Source organism: Crassostrea angulata, chromosome 7 (assembly GCF_025612915.1).
Source record: "Crassostrea angulata isolate pt1a10 chromosome 7, ASM2561291v2, whole genome shotgun sequence".
NCBI lineage: Eukaryota > Metazoa > Mollusca > Bivalvia > Ostreida > Ostreidae > Magallana > Magallana angulata.
This window is the reverse complement of record NC_069117.1, coordinates 45921191-45938032: the sequence shown is the minus strand read 5'-3', so window position 1 is coordinate 45938032 and position 16842 is coordinate 45921191.

Here is a 16842-nt window from a genome sequence, read left to right as displayed (position 1 = left end):
TAAGTTTGAATACAGTTTGAAAAATGGAAAGTTTTTAAAACATATCTTTATAAAATTGCCTATAAGTCTTTATATCGCTAATAAGCAGTTTCTACTTAATTATATTCAATGCTTTATTAGCTTGGCTAGACCGTACGAAACATGCTTGGATAAAAACGCCCAACTATTTTCTTTTTTGAGAGAGAATTCTATAAAATATGAAACAAATTTTTTGCTTTGAACTTTTCTTGTTCATTTGCTTATGCTTTATAATTAACACTTTATGCATTGAATGATACAATCCTTCATGTACGTGTGCATGCATGGCCTTTATTCTTTTTGTTGCAGCTGACTTGAAAAATTATATAACATTAAAACTTTTTTATTTCATCTCAAACCAGTGAGTTGGTGAATAGTGTCGTATCTCTTTTTTAAATTTTGTTCTGAAGGTATAATAATTTCACTACAACTATCAACTATTATCACTGTCTCAAGAACTTCAGATGAAAGACTGCCCCCCCCCCCCCCCTAAAAAAATCAACTCTCCCTTTTTATGCATACATCATCGTAGAGTTGTTAACACAATCTGTTCATGTTTCTCCAATTAAAATATAAGGTTCAGTACCAATCTGTAGTGGTATAAAGATGCAAGCAATTGAAAAACGCGGGTAAATACATTGTATAATTTGCATATCTTCAGCTAAAGTTTTCATATCCAAGGCAACTGCACGATAATTTATTTAGCTCGCCCTACACTTTCCGCCAATACGTTAATTAGTTCTTGGCTACCCTGTTCTGGAAAGTTCTATTCATCAGAACTAAAATTGCGCTTTCAAGAAACGAAATGGCTCATTTTATTTATTCAACATATGTCATATCTTTACTTTCTATGTATACCCTAAACAATTCCCAGTAAATATATACATTCTTTACGATATACCAGTAATTCAATATTATTTCATTGCAATTAAGCATATAAATGTACAAGTGTTACGATTAAAATTCCCACTGATTTGGGTCCGCCAAAGCGTGTCCACCACCTTCCTTTCATTTTTGCTATTTTAGGCTGATTTATTGAAAATGAAAGTAGCTTTTTAATTTATTTCTCGATAATTACTTATCAAATAAAATTCAATTACAGCTTACGGACATCATCCTACACGTAATGAAATACTTAAGGTGTAAGCAGTTACTCTGGTGCAGGCATTCCGTATTGGCAAAATGTCTTAATTTATAAGTGTAGATATTGACAAAAACATATGATGCAAGGAAATCTTATTTACATAATTAAAGGTGTAAACTTTCGTCCTCCATTTTGTAATTTATCGCATGTCTAAGGCAGTAGATGCAGATTGATGAGTGATTTTATTAAAATGACAGGTGTAATGTGCCGTTTTTGATGAATTGGCTGTAAGCATAGGTGTTGAAGGACTGATCAAAAGACGGAGACGATCGTAAAAAAAACTGTAACGTTTTTGAGTTCGTTTTAATTCGGCTGCTCTTCTTGAGCTATGATAAATATAATCAATTTTCTCAATCACAAATTTAAATCAACAATATGTACACAATCCCTTTCTTCTCTCTGGAGCGCGCGCGCCTTTCTATTGCGCTCTTATGTATTACCGCACTATAAAAGCGCGCAACCCCAAATAAACTATAGGTAATGCCAAGTCGACTATCTTATAGATACAAAGCTTTATTTTCAGGTCTCGAAAGGAGTTGGTGCAACTGGCATCATAGAGCGCTTGTTCAACAGCTTAGATTTTGGAGTGTGGACGGGATCAGGTCTCGTTGGTTTCCTCTGTGTTATCTCTGGAGAAGTTGCAGAAGCTGTCTCACCCACAACATCCGAAAGAGTCCCGGGATCCAACTGTTCCCAGTCTTCTTCATTCTCACTGTCAGCTTTAGCGTATCCGCCATGGCGCGTCCGGCAGTGCCTGTCCATGTCGCTCTTCTTGTTGGTTGCATATTCACAATGACTGCATTCAAACCGCTTTTGTCTCCGTTTTCTACCACACTCAACCACGTGCTTCTCCCACTCTGATTCTTCTTGAATCCGCAATGAACACATGGGGCAGAGATGTCCTTCTTTTCTTTTTGTGGTTTTGGTGTTTGCCATGATCTACAAAATACAACAATCAATAATCATCTCAAATGATTTCTGAAAACTCCAATAAAAACGATAAGTCTCTGGTTAAAAACAATACTATCAAGATCAAACAGCCTAACACTTATACTCTACAATATAATCATCATGCCATGTAGGTACATTTCTAGTGCGCTTTGGTCTATCTAAAACGCTATCGCTCTTGTTTACACTGATTTCAGTGTGATCTTCCTTTTTATGAACTTCCAACATTTCTGGAATTTCATATTCCTCACTGTTTTCACTCTCTAATATATCAACATCATTTTCCCGTTGTAGTGTCTGCGCTTTACACTTCCGCATGCGATCGCAATGAATTACAGTGCTTTTCCCTTTTGTTCCGCATGCAACCTTATATAGGACGTCAGACAATTTTTCTTCAATTAAGAAAGGCCCTCTCCAAAACGATGTCAATTTAGGAGAACATCCACTCTTTCTTGTGGGAAAGAACACATATACCATTTCTCCGGGTTTAAAGGAGGACCATGACAGTTTTGTGTCATGGTATCTTTTCTGGCGCAACATTTCACCTGGTATGTTTTCGCGGACCAGCTTATGCGCCGACTCTTATCGTTCTCGTAAAACCCAAACCCACTGATTAGCTGGTATATCTTTTATATCGGGAGGCATTTCATACATTACATCTAAAGGAGTGGTCGCTTCGCGTCCCAGCATGAGCATATTTGGTGAAAAACTAGTGGTCTCGTGCTCAGTAGAACGATAGGCCATAAGTATGTAAGGAAGGTGCAGATCCCAATCACGTTGGTTTTCTTGTACATAAGTGCTTAGCATGGAGAGCAACGTGCGGTTAAAACGCTCCACCATCCCGTCGGATTTTGGGTGGTAGGGTGTTGTACGGGTTTTCTTGATCCCTAGCAGCCGACACATCTCTAGGAAGAGTTTGCTCTCATATTGCCTTCCTTGGTCCGAATGAATGATGAAGGGGATACCAAACCTTACTAAAACTTCCTAACAATAGTGCGACCAATTGTCTCAGCTTCCATATTTGGCAGAGCAAATGCCTCTGTCCACTTTGTGAAGTAGTCAGACACAACCAAAATGTGGCGATTGCCTCTATCAGTCTCAGGAAGCTCACATAATATATCGGTTGCAATTCTTTCCATTGGCACACCTGATCCAGTAATCTGCATTGGTGCTCTATGTTTAGGACTTGGATTTTTACGCCTAGTGCATTTGTCACAACCTGTAACATACTGATATACGTCCTTCTGAAGTCCTGGCCAGTAATACCTTTGGCGTATCTTAGCCAACGTTTTTGTCACTCCCAAGTGCCCTGAGGTCTGATTGTCGTGACACATTTCCAAGACGCGTCTGCGCTCTTGGTCAGGTATAATGGCTTGATGAGTTTCTTTATTTGAGGGGAGCACAGACCACTTGCGCATTAACAGACCATCTTTCATAACGAGTCTAGAAAATTGATTCCACAGAGACTTTACTACATAGCCATACCTAGAGATATCACTGTATTTTGGGCGCTCACCTTTTCCGACCCAATCTTTTACAAGCTTAATGTCTCTATTCTGCTCTTGAGCTTCCTGCAGACAACTATCAATCTGGTCGCTTTTCACCTCTGATTTCTGCACAGTTCTCACCGAGGATTCAATTGTCAGTGTATGGTTTTCTGAAGAAGGGTCAAAACCACACTGAGCGCATGGCACTCTACTTAACGCATCCGCATTTCCATGCTTTTTACCGGGTCTATGTTCTATTTCTATATCGTAAGTACTAATGACTTCCAGCCACCTGGCTAACTGACCCTCCGGGTTTTTAAACCTTAAAAGCCATTTCAATGATCCATGATCTGTGCGGAGGAGAAACCTTTTACCATAAAGATAATGGCGGTAGTGCTTCACAAAGTGAACGACGGCTAATAGTTCCTTCCTGGTCACACAATATTTTCTCTCTGACTTTGTCAAGGTACGGCTAGCATATGCTATAACGCGTTCTGTACCATCAATGTTTTGAGACAAAACGGCACCTATTGCCTCGTTGCTAGCATCCGTATCTAATACAAATGGTTTTGTAATATCCGGAAGGGCTAGAATTGGCGCTGTTATAAGTTTATTGCGCAAAACCTCGAACGCTTCTTGTGCCTCTTTATTCCAAAGAAATTTCCTACCTTTCTCTGTGAGTCGATGCAGTGGTTTTGCAACTGCGGCAAAATTCTGTATAAAACGCCTATAATAACTACAAAGACCTAAGAAAGATCTTAATTCAGTTACAGTAGCCGGAACTGGCCACTCAGCCACTGCTCTCACTTTCTCTGGATCCGTCGAAATGCCATCCTTTGATATAATATGTCCGAGATAGGATACCCTTGTAGCAAACAAATTACATTTCTTTGCCTTTAATTTTAGACCGGCATGGTGCAATCTTTGAAAAACGTGTTGTAGGTTTTCCATCATATTTTCAAATGATTTGCCCACAACAATAATGTCATCAAGGTATATGAGACATTTATCCCACTGGAGTCCTGCAAGCACGGTTTCCATGAGTCTCTCAAACGTAGCAGGCGCACAGCACAAGCCAAAAGGCATTACCTTAAACTGATATAACCCTTGACGAGTTACGAATGCAGTTTTAGGCTTATCGCTCTCCTCCATGCTAACTTGCCAGTATCCGCTGTTTAGATCAAGGGTAGAAAACATCTCGTGTCCTGACAAATGATCAAACGCCTCGTCAATTTTTGGCAGAGGATAAGCGTCCTTTATGGTTATATCATTCAGTCGACGGTAGTCTACACAAAAGCGCATTGAACCGTCTTTCTTGCGTACTAGAACTACTGGAGATGCCCAGGGACTGTTTGAGGGTTCTATTACATTTTTCTCGAGCATTTCCTTTACTTGGGCATCAACCTCTTGGGTCAAATGAATAGGAATTCTCCTAGGAGCTTGCTTAATGGGTTGTTTGGCCTGTTCTGTGTTGATCTTGTGGCGCACTACATTTGTCTGTCCTAAATCGTAGTTAGAAGCTGCAAATAAATAATGATTTCTGCGCAGAAACTCCTTAACCTTTGACACTTGTTCAGGCAAAAGGTTACTTATACTTCGATCTAGCAAATCTTTCAAATCACTGTGCAGTTCTCCACTTGACTGCTCAGCAAAAGTTGTCAAATTTAGATTTTCCTCAACTGCGGTCATTTTACCTATCAAAGTTCCTCGGTAAATCTTCTGCACATCATCATCAGCCGAAGAGGAACCTTATCATTACCTTTCACAAGAGTGCGACCTACCAGTGCACGCCCTGATTCTAAAAATTTAGGTTCTGGTTCTACCAGATAGTCCGCTCTTCCGTAATTATTCTTTCCTGTCACACTGGCAGGAATAACAATCTCACTTCTTGGTGGAATGCAAATGTCATCTGCTGCCGTAACCCTGTAACATCCTAATGTGCCTTCCCAGGAAAATGCACATTCTTCATCATTCAATCGAAGCGAACTCGCCTGCAGATCTATATTTCCATTACATTTCCTAAGAAAGTCAAGCCCAATGATTCCGTCAACAGATATATCTGCAACAATTGCGTCTAAAACTTGACTCGATTTCCCAATCTGAAAAGAAAATGTTCCTTTGCCGTAGTGTGACACCACAGAACCACTTGCATTTAATATTCGCTGCGCACTCTCTGTTAACTCGAGTCTTTCCTCATTTTGCAATTTGTCATAAAATCGCCTTGAAACAAGAGTAAGAGATGCCCCGGTATCAATCAACAATTTTGCACTGCTCCCATTCAAATTTCCCTGAACAAATATTCCAGCTTCATCGCATAAATTGTTTGCACCAACTTGACCTTTGATATAATTTCTCTTTCTTCTGCGCCTACTGCGGATCTGACATGCGCTTCCGTTATCTTTCTTTGTTGAATTGTCCCTTTTCTCTTATTCCTTATCTCTGTTCTTTAATTTTGGGCAATTCTTTCTAATGTGCCCCTCCTCATGACAGTAGTAGCATTTCACACTGTTACTTCTTCGCCCTCTTTAATGATTTTGATAATTACTCTGAAAAGGTTCTCTGTTAAAGTTAGTATGTCTCTGAACCTGTTTCTCCAAGTTTTCTAGTTTGTTTTGCATTTTCTGCATCAACGCATATAAATCATCAGAATTTGCAGTCTCCGCAGGCGCTTGTTCATGAGAATCAAATGCACGAATGTGGCTTCTTTTCTCTGTCTTGTAGTAAGCGTCGAGCTCTACTGCCAAGCGTATAGCTTCATTAAGACTCTGAGGCCGACTCTGTTTTATGCGCAGGCTCATATCGGAGTCAATCAAGCCATCTATGAAAGCTTCTTTACCAAGGGTTTCTCTTACTTCGGCCGGTGCTGAAGGATAGGCAAGATATGTTAATCTTCGCACCGCTTGGCCTAACTCGGACAATGTTTCTGATGCGCGTTGCCGCCTTTCTTTTAGTTGTGCACGGTATAACTCTGTTTGATTAGGTGGCGCAAACCTCTCCTCAAGCGCTTTGATTAGCAAGTCATACTGTTGTCCGGTTTCTGAAGACACGTTTCCTAATATCCCTTGTGCCGCTCCTCTTAACGACACAGCTAATTATAAACCCTTTTCCTTATAATTCCAATTATTAAGAGACGCACACGCATCAAAATGGGATTTATAATCTAACCATGAATGAGTCCCATCAAACGTTGCAGGCTTAATATTACATTTGGCCGTAGTCTTTTTATCGTGGTCTCTCTTTTCCTTATAATCATCCTCAATGCGGTCTATCCGTCGAGGTAATGCGCTCTCTGCATCAGCGTTTACTTCCAACCTCTCTGTCCGTTCTAACGGCCTGTGTGCATGCGCTGGTGTTTGATGTAGCGCATCCGCCGTTACATGATCAAGCGCATTAGCTCTTAGTGGATGCGCATCACTGTAGTTAATGGCACTTTCCAAGTATTGCGCATTTGCTACATGGTTCGCAGGCCCCCTCTTCTTTTGCGCTCCGGTTTTCCTTAGAGTTACTCCATCCGAATTTCCAATGATCGCCGGACTATCAGATTGTCTTATGCCAAGCGAAACTACTGTATCCTCGGCAGCTGGCGAATGCGCATCGTGATAACTACCATTTGCGCTTGCCATTGTCGCAATACCCGAGTCGCGCACTCGCGTATTAGCAATCGGAGTTGACCGATTTTGTATTTCTAAGCGTAATCGCTCGCAGCTCTCTTCCAGAAAAGAAATCTCTTCATCTATCATTCTATCCATGATAACTGATTACAAATTTAACTGAAATTTACAATATGAATCAATTCGCCGAATCCCACCGCTGCCACCAAATTTATGTAACGTTTTTGAGTTCGTTTTAATTCGGCTGCTCTTCTTGAGCTATGATAAATATAATCAATTTTCTCAATCACAAATTTAAATCAACAATATGTACACAACCCTTTCTTCTCTCTGGAGCGCGCGCGCCTTTCTATTGCGCTCTTATGTATTACCGCACTATAAAAGCGCGCAACCCCAAATAAACTATAGGTAATGCCAAGTCGACTATCTTATAGATACAAAGCTTTATTTTCAGGTCTCGAAAGCCTTATTCAGGCACGTAAGACCTAGCTTTTACTATTACCTTATTTCCCTCGATGTTAACCAGTCGACTTCAACTCCAAGACTGACTCTCAACGTTCTACCTCCGCTTTATATACCCTTCTGTCACGTGACAAAAGACACAGAGAACAGTACGGAGTTCAGAACAGGAAGTCATAAAACATACCCTAGAGAACAGAAAGGGATTATTGATTTTCATTTACTACTTCCGCTTTAAAACAGCTGATGTGAAGTTTGAAATAAATCCAAGATGGCGACGATGTGTATCTTGTTTATTAAAAGGTAGAGGGTATATATCTTTATTATGAGAAAAATACATAATTCCATGTGCCTGTGAGGCATACTCTGAATTTAGATTTACTATATTTTAATATTAGCTGACTAATTCTTCTGTAACAGTCTGTTGTATTGTATCAACTACATTGTATCCCACCTGAAGGATCATCGACACCCCGTGACTTCTACACGTACTTTTTATGACGGTACGTGACAACACATGAGATTTTTTGGGGTGAAGATTTGATCTCTCAACCCGCTGGTCCCGAAATCGATCACGGAACGAACTTAAATTTTCATGAAAAGTGATAAAATTTTAAAAGTTGACACTCCCTCTCCCAATTGAAATATTTTTTGGTCATTTTCAAGTCGAACACATGCTAAAAATCCATATTGTTAAGTAATGTAGAAGAATGGGCTCGTTTGCAGAACCTTTTCCCATATGTGTGGAGGACCCTATATGTCCATCCTCCGCTGAACATAGGAAAAATAAACAAAATTACAAAATCTTGCTGAAAACATACGCGGTTTTTTATACCCGCAATTTCTAAAGAAATTGGGGTATATTGTTGTTACCCTGTTCCGTCCGTCCGTCCGTCTGTCTGTCACGTTTTACTTTCTCAAACTGCTCTTACATCTTATAAACCAGCAAACTGAACTCTTGGAGTTTGATTTGGGGTATCATGTTGTTTTGTAAAAAGGTTTCAAAAATTCCCTGGTAGTCCTGGGGGTCAAATAATTGGTAAAAAATGACGTTTTTTTCCACAAAAAATCTTCTTCCTCGAACTCCTCCAACATTTTCAACAGTAGACAAATCATCTTTTGGAATATGTTTTAGGGTATCCTATAGATGCGCAATAAAGTTTCGGAATTTTCAATTTTGTCCTGGGGGTCATTTAATGGCTGAAAATGACGTTTTTTTGTTTTTTTTTTTTTACAAAAAAACTGGTTTAAAAAACGTCATTTTTTTTGGCAGTAGCCAAATGATCTTCTAGAATATGATTGGGGTGTCATATTGAGGTGTGAACAGGTTACAGAATTTTTTTTTTATTAAGGGGATCAGTGGGCAACAAAAAATGACGTTTTTTTGCAAAAAAAATATGGTTCCCAGAACTCCTCTTACAACTTTTGGAGTAGCTACGTCATCTCTTGGGATATAATTGGGGCTGTCCTATAGATGTGCAATAAGGTTTTAAAAATTTAAATTTCATCCAGGGAGTCAAATAGTAGCAGAAAATTGACGTTTATCACTGAAAAAAAAAAACATAGATCCAAGAGCTCCTCTTATGATTTAATGGATAGACACATCATATCTTTGGATATCAAAAGGGACTGTTTTATAGATGTGCAGTAAGGTTTTAAAAATTTAAATTTCATCCAGGGAGTAAAAAAAAAGCAGAAAATTGACATCTATCACTTCAAAAAAACATAGATCCTAGAACTCCTTTTTTAGATTTAATGGATAGACACATGATATCTTGGGATATGATAGGAACTGTTCCATAGATGTGCATTATGGTTTTGAAAAATTAAATTTAACCCTGAGGCCCATTACCTACATACCTTTTGATGCCCTTTAAGGATCAAGAATATATATGGATCAATAATATTGAGATATTCCTGCACTTCCTGTTCGAGAGGGGTCATGACCACCCCCGGGGCCCATGACCTACATACCGTTTGATGCCCCTTGACACAAGGAACAAGAATATATATGGTTTAAGGGTGGGGATCTCAACTGTTTTGAAGGTATTAAGGGACTTGCTGTTTGAGGGGGTCAGGACCACCCACAGGGCCCATGACCTACATAACATTTGATGCCCCTTGCCATCAGAAACATGAATATATATGGTTTAGGGGTCATGATTATAACAGTTTCTGAGATATATGGTAATTTCAAATTCCTGGGGGGTGGGGAAGACCCCAGGGGTCAGATCTAATAAACCCTATATATTGCCAGTAACAGTCAATATATGATTATGAAAACCCTATATTATTATCTTTGTCCGTTTTCAAGTTACCATTTACAATAGAGTCTACGATTCTTCCTACAAGGTTCAATATTAGACCCCACACCCTTTTGACCCCCACCCCCCCCCCCCCCCGAAAAGTGGTTGTCTGACCCAAAATGAGAAAAATCAAACCAGGGTGCACAACTAGATATGCGGGCCTATCATATCCTAGAGTTTTGTACAATTCTGTTCAGCCATCTCTGTGAAACAAGTTTAGAGCGGGAAAGAAAAAAAAGAAGAAGACGAAGAATAATAATACATGTATTAAGAACCGTACGAAAACAATAAGTCTCCAAATGTCATTCGGGAGACTTAATAATAAAGATTAAATAGAGATAGGATCATCAAACATCAATAATTTAAAGATAATTGACAATTTCTGATTCTAAGGGGGTCAGGATGACCCCTTAGGGTCATGACTTACATGCCATAATGATCTGATGCGCCATGACCTAAGGAGGAATAATATCTTTGGATTAAGGTGGGGATCTCAATGGTTTTTATGATATTTGATAATTTCAGGAAGAGCACTTGGGATCATGACCTACATACCATCTGAAATGCCTTTAACAAAGAAACAATAATATCATGATATATGATTCAATTTAAGAACCCAGATATAGATCAATCATCTATGTTTTGTAATACCGGTACTTCCTATGTATATATACATGTATTAGTTTGTGTTTTGTTCTATACTTTTCATGTTCATGACTTTAGTATGGCTTAGTCTTATTTTAAATTACATTAAAAAATTGTCAAATACATTACTTGGAACCCCCACCCCCAAACAAACTCAAATAAAAACTGCCCCCCCCCCCCTCCTTAATTGTCGAATGATCTATTAAAATCAAAATATAATTTGGGTGTCTAAAAACTTTTATAAACTGGTAAAAAATGTTATTCTTAAAAAAAAAATTACATTACACCTTGCATATTTGACAAATGATCTATTGAGATATGATCAGAGGTCATATTTCTACCTTGGGATCAATAACTAGTATTCATTGACAAGTTAAAATTAATCAAAATAAATGATTCAAATTATAAATGTTTATACTCCATATACTCCACATTCACCCCCCCCCCCCCCCCAATCTAACCTGGTTCTAAAGATTCAGTCTTCTTAATACATTTTTACATGTGTACAGTAGCAAATTTTAAATCATTTCTTGGTTGCTTTTTCACTCCTGATGCACATTAACATTTTGGAAATTGCTTAATTCAATTTTTCGTGGGGTCAGAACAGTCCCATAAGGTCATGACCTACATTGTATTTGATGCATTATAAAACATTAAGAAAGAAATACTCCTTCCTTCCTATTATAACTCATATAAAAATGATAAGTGTCTACACTTACTTACATATAATACACAAATTTAATGAGAAGTTGTTTAAACAGGGTCAATATGGGGTCAACTCAATAGTGCAAGTCTGACAAATGAAAAAAATAACTTTTGCAACTAAAATGACAGAAACTTTACAAATGCGATAGGATAGGTAACGATGATAAGCTTATTTAAATATTAAAAGATGATGATACAGCATGCTGTCAAAGGGAAATCACATTTAGAAAGTGAAAGTAGAACTTATTTATGCTGGCATCTCATTATATTGTGCTACTGCTACTACATGTATTATACTTACCTATATTGGTCAACATCATAATGATAATCCAATTAAAACACAATAATGAATTCCTTTAGCTGATCTTAACTAATCCTTTTCTGCATATGAACACAGAGATGTATGTATACAATCGAAGAGCTGGGTAAAACTAGTACCCACTAATGAGACCTGCGGACCTGTGTTGTGCAAGATCAGTTATTTGTAATATGCATGTATTTTTATGACCTATTCTTCAAATCCACTTGCACTATTTTATTAGGTAAATAACAGCTTTAAGGTGGTGCAGGACACCTGCATATTGTGATGTATACTTCCTATTGAGATAAACAATAAAGTATATTAAATATTAATTAAATATTTACCCCCCAAATAATGTTACCTAACATTGAAGCACAATGGTTGAGAGCGTTTACATGTCTGTAAGAGCATTGGGGTCCAAGGTGTATTTTTGGTAATTTTACAATTGATATAAATGAATTTTCATGGAGGGGGGGGGGGGAGGGGGTCTGGACCCTTCACTCCCACCCCTTCTCTAAATCTGTACACACGATTATGTACATGTAGGCACACAAGAGCAAATCTAAAACCGGCAACCGCCACGGGGAGGGGGCATAATTTAATTTTTAATTTTGTTTGTAATAATTATATAGACCATTATACTTTCTATGACATGAAATGTTAAGATCATTGATTAACTGAAAATTCACTGCAAACAGTTTAACCCCAAATTGCACATAAAGTGCTGCTCATGTGTATTATCATATGGGAAGGGATCTCATCCTTCACTTATGAAAATTATGATTTTTAAATGTATTACCAGAGCTTGCATGTGGCTTTCATTTTTAATTAAGCTGGTACAAAACAGTGTTATTTAGGGGCAAACACTTGGTGCGGGTATTACTGTCTAATGACAGCATCTAGTTTTTTTTGGAGGACTATCGAAAGATAAAAAGAAGTAAGGAAGAAAATCTGACATCAATTTAATTACATTTTATGCTTTTGTTCGCATATGATACAAATAAAACGAATTTGTTATCGTAACCCATGATAGAATTAACAGGGAAGCTACAGCGCCCCGGACACTGCATAGGAATCGTTGGGTTAAGGGAAACAGTATCCTACTTTTATATCCACCATGCATGTCAATCAATAATTCGCAAGTTTTAACAATCTTATTATTGAAAACTGGGAAAGAAACAGATTGTTTATATTTTTCTGTTTATATTTTTCTGTTGAAACACTTGGTTCTTGAAATAGATTTTTCGGTGAATTGGTTAATATTTGAACAAAATTTCCTAGATATCGATAGATATTTACTTCTTTTACCCCCCCCCCCTCCAAAAAATGTTAATCGTAATACATTTTTGTCTTTTATTGCCTGGCCGAGCCAAAGTTAAATACAAGTAACTTTGGCTTCCTCTTAGCGTCCGATGTTTTCACAAAGCATCTTCTCAGTTAATATGAAAAAAAAAATCCAATGCAATGGTTTTCATATTATATACTGTCCTCGACTTCTTGTCAAGATAAAGAGTCAAAAGCACAAAAGTCAGGAGGGCACATCGCTCACCTGAGTAACTTGCCATAACTCTTATCAGCTAGCAACAGCGTTTGGAATCAAGGACTGGCTATCCAATCTAAATCAACTCTCTGACATAGAAGCGAGGTTTAGTTAAATTTAAGATGTACATGTATGTACACACTAGCTTCAACCTTAAATAATAGAACACATGAAAATCTTTTAGATGATTGCTTTGTAAGAACTTCTATATAAAACCTATTAATTCAATCTCCCCACCTCATTTTGACGGACAGTGGTAAACTCACTGCTAAACTTAGAATTTGGTATTAAACAGTTATGCAAAAGCTACCTCCTTATCTATAATTACAAATTGTAGGATTTTTCTACCATATATCAGAAAGCTAATGTTAAGGTTTTAATTGTACCTATCAGATTTTTTGCTTCTTGAGAAAACGATTTTTAAATCATATATTCACCTTTTCCCAGTTATACCCAACATGAAAGGTAAACTAGCCCTTATTTGGAACAAACTTGAAAGCCTTACCATCAAGGATGATTAGTGCCAAGTTTGGTTAAAATTGGTTTGACTGCCCTGAAGAAAACTTTAAATTATTCAACGTTATTTTCATTCTTTCTTTATTATCTACCGAAGTTTTTTTTCAAATTGGCCGAGTGGTTATGGAGAAAGAGATTTTAAAATACTAATCCATATTTTTCCTCTTTTCGACTTACATGTATCTGCCTTTTTTGAAGGGAAATTTGCCCTCCATAAGAACAAACTTACAGGTCATGTCAAAGAGAAAAGAATGCTTTGTGCCTGTTTGGTTTAGAGTGGCCTAATGGTTCTGGAGAAGATGAAACAGCAAGCAATTACGCCTAATATCATATCTAAACTCAAACTGACATTCGTTAAAATATGGATCAGCTATTCGGCTTTTTGAGATTTAGTAAAAGCTGTACAAGAAAATGTCTAGTTTTAATAGCTGTTGTCTTTAAAGGGGCATGGTCACGATTTTGGTCAAAAATTATTTTTTCGATGTTAATGTTTACAATGCTTTAGTTAGGCATTTTTAATAGGCATCCAACATTTGAGTGTCATTTGATGAGTTGCAAGCGAGTTATAGAGCTTACAATTCTTCGCTATGAAAACAAAGCGTTTGTTTACATTTCGAATGTTAAAGTGAAAATTCTAGTTTAAGACCTAAACTAAATGTGTTAATCGTTAGGAACTGCTTATTTATGCTTTAAATGAATAATTAGATAAACAAACCAGCTTTAAAAAGATTTTTTACTGGTATATTGAACCCATGTAAACAAAAACAGGGCACGAGCCTTGTTTACATGACGAAGAATTGTGAGCCCTGTATCTTGCTTATAACTCAACGACTGGCACCAAAATTTCATTTGATCATTAGAAATGCATTCCTAAAGCATTGCAAATGATAAAAACAGAAAAATAAAATTCGACCCAAATCGTGACCATCCCCCTTTAAGCAAAAACAAGTCGACATGCATCTAAAAAATAATAAGGGGATTTTCCGTAACCAGATTCTCATTTAAATGATGGTATCATGTTGCTTCACGAGTATTAGCAGCTATTCGTTTTAAGAGACTGTTGAACGGTGTTGTAGCCATTCAACAAATAATTGAAACGTGAACTGAAATGTTACATAGATCTAATCGCTGAATTGAAAAGATTGATACGAATCTACCTTTTTGCTGTTGGGTGTTTAAGAAAATTAAAAAAAAAAAAAAAACCCACATACAACAGTTTGCCATTCCTGCCGACCTGATCATGTGTTTGATTTACCGAACAGTTAGATCTAAACAGTGTCTCGTACAGTTTCTGATGGTGAGATGCCGACTGCACATGTACCTGTCGTAGCTTGGTCGTCTGACCTTTCCTTTTAAAACTTAGTTAAGATCCTCTAAGGCCTCAATGATCCTCGACATATTTAGACTATATTAATCCGAGTTATATAAAAAAATTTAGGAAAACATTTTCATGTTTGAAAGCAAACATATCTAATTATTTTCTTCACTTAATAACAGCTTATGATTTAATCATATCGTATAAAAAAATTAAGACGTATCCGAAGGATAATTTTTACCACTTGTAAGCCAATAAGAGAAATAAAACGTCTTTTCGAAAAGTTTATTTGGTACAGGTCCAGATCGTATGGAGGATCGTATAGTGGCTCTCCCTAAATAGTGCCGTCGAATATCTTTTATATGATAACATACATAACACTTATTTACGTACAAAATAAACAAATTAATATTCAAGTTAACAAATTCCATAATTATTTGTACTATTAATTCTATAATAGATCATGATAAAATCCTGGAAACTCACACAATAATTTATAATATAATATAAATTTCTGCTGTCTTTAATTTAACGTCACAGTCTTATTTAAAAGTTAATATAATGTTAACATAAATTTTAGCAATGTTCAACTATTGTTCCTTTATCGGCTCCCCTAAATAGATGTACATCCTGGTTTTGTTTACACTGTCCTTAATGCGATTAACAGGTTGTTTACTACTTCGGAAAAGTCACGGAAAAGTCTTACACTTTCACATCCCGATTAGATTCTAGGTCAATGTACTTAATAGTAAGTACATTGTAAAAGGTCAATATTATTATATCGTAAATGTATTATAAAAACGATCAACATGTTTATTTTTATTAAATTAAATTAATTGTCTCAAACCCTATAGGTTTACACACTTAGCCTCCTTTATTTTGCACTAGATGCTATCCCGCGCAAGGGATGGAATTAACACATGATACGATGGTTAATATTCATGTATTGTGGCATTTTTTATTATTGTTTTTTATGCTGCTGATTGGAAAAAAATACAAACTTTTTTGTATTTAAACCAGGGATTGGATGTAGTGCGTCATATCTCTTTTCCAAATTTTGTATTTTAGTTCTTATCTCACTTAAACTCTTATCATTGTGCCAAATGAGAATTTTAAAAGATAAAAGAATCTTTGAAGTTTCCCTTCTCCCATTCAACCTCCCCGTTTTATGCCTTCATCATTTATTCATAATGACGTAGTGTTTTTAGCACAATCTATTCATAGGTCGCAATTCAATGTTTAAGGTTTACCTCCCATCTGTAGAGGTATGAAAAAAATATTTAATTTATAAAGGCTAGTACTAGTATATGCATATTCATTTGCACATCTTTAACCAAATTTATCATACCCAAGGTAAAATGTGACTGCCCGAAAATTAACTCGCCCTACACTTTCTGCCATGACGTTGATTAGTCAAACCACGTTCCTAGTTACCCCGTTCTGCAAAGTTCTATCCATCAAAACTCAAATTGCGCTTTCAATAAACGAATTGGCTCATTTTATTTATTCAACATTTGTCAAATCTCAATTTTTATCCATATCCTAAATAAGTTCCCAATAAATATATTCACTTATACGTACTCCAATGCATGTATATATTTTTATTCAAATTCCAATGCTTCATTATGTTTCAACAATATGGAACAATATGAAATAAGTCTTAAAATCACGCATGCACAATACGTCTCAAAATATGTTCGAAAATTGTGACTACGTTAGCCAAAAGTATTCCTTTTTCATTCAAAAATATTTTAAACCGTCACAGAAATTTTCACATGCAGTCTAAAATAGTCATTGATGGTGAAAACAACAAAATATCGTTCGAAATGGTCCAGCATATAATTAAT